The sequence below is a fragment of the Galeopterus variegatus genome, unplaced genomic scaffold (assembly GCF_000696425.1).
Source record: "Galeopterus variegatus unplaced genomic scaffold, G_variegatus-3.0.2 Scaffold1019, whole genome shotgun sequence".
In the NCBI taxonomy this organism is placed as follows: Eukaryota; Metazoa; Chordata; class Mammalia; order Dermoptera; family Cynocephalidae; genus Galeopterus; species Galeopterus variegatus.
Window position 1 is genome coordinate 32,239 of NW_007727130.1, and position 1,293 is coordinate 33,531.

The 1,293-nt window shown below is 38.0% G+C and overlaps 1 pseudogene; it reads left to right on the plus strand.

The window, feature by feature from the left end:
• The first annotated feature begins 789 nt into the window (after positions 1 to 789).
• Positions 790 to 1,293, plus strand: part of LOC103591741 — a 1,636-nt pseudogene continuing 1,132 nt past the window's right edge.

Sequence of the window (1,293 nt, forward strand, 5' to 3'; positions counted from 1 at the left end):
TAAAGGGCTGCCTGGTATCAGATATGAATTTCACTGGGTAGTTCATTAGTCTTTCAATAGATATTAGTTTTTCTTTACAAATCATGTGTATTGTATTGCTTATTATATAAATCAACATAGAGGAATTGACTTGTATCAATCTTAAGGAATACATTCCAATTGTACATCTTAATTTCAGTATTGGCTGACTTACATGAAAACCTGCCAAAGCCTTTCCTTGGTATTTAATTAATTCTTATTCTAGTTGATGCTCAGTTATTTTTACAAGGGTGCTTCAAAAAAATTGTGGAAAAATAAAATTGAAAGATAATATGAATCTTTCCATGAAGTTTTTTTCATTGTTGTTGGCTGGCCAGTACTGGTACATGAAGTTTTTGAAGTACCTTTGTACAAATCAGTACCAATCAGTAAGAGTTCCAGGAATTGCCACTCAACCCAATGCTATGATCTTAAAGTTATCAAAAACCTATACTTGTAAAAGTCCTTTCCATGAACCTTCTTAAAGAAGAAACACTTTTTGGACTATAGCTGATTGAAAATGCTTTTAGAGAAAAATGAAAACTAGGGCTGGGAGGTGTGCTATGTCTTGTGGATGGAAAGTCACTGACTGGGTTTGGTGTTTCATGCACTGCCGTGGCTGGGGGACTAAGAGTTGATGCCAAGACACTTGAATTAACTTTAGCAGAAGAGAAATGAAGGAGCCATAGAACATTAAGGATAAATTCAGGAAGGCCGGAGACCATGGAAAACTTGCCTGCTCTCTACACTATTTTCCAATGAGAGGTTGCTATGGTGACAGACTCTGAAGGCTTTATCAAAATCCTAGGCTGTTGGAAGCAAGGTCTGGTCCATCATACTCACATGTCATCCTGTCAGGTGGATAATCCCTCTGAGATAGTAGATGTTGGAGGCAAAGTGTGGGTCAAAAGATGAAAAATGATAGGATAAAAGTATCTCTCTCCATGAAAGTTGTCAACCAAGGGACTGAGAAAGAACTTTGTTGCTTTGCCTCACACAGGATGACGGAGATGCAAAAAGGATTACTCGAAGCCCGTCTCTTATGAACAGTGAGACACCCTGAAGGGGTTAATTTCAGGAACCCTCAAGAGAGAGGCATTCCTCCTTTGTAAAATTAACCCTGGACTGGGGTTCTGTCTCAGTATTTATTCTCCAGGCCAAAAAGTTACAGAAAAAGAACATAGGTGGAGTTATGGCTAAGTATAGCTTAACAATAGATGCTGGTAACATCAGTGAAATAACAAAGTGACATTCCATAATGCAATTTGCAAAAGG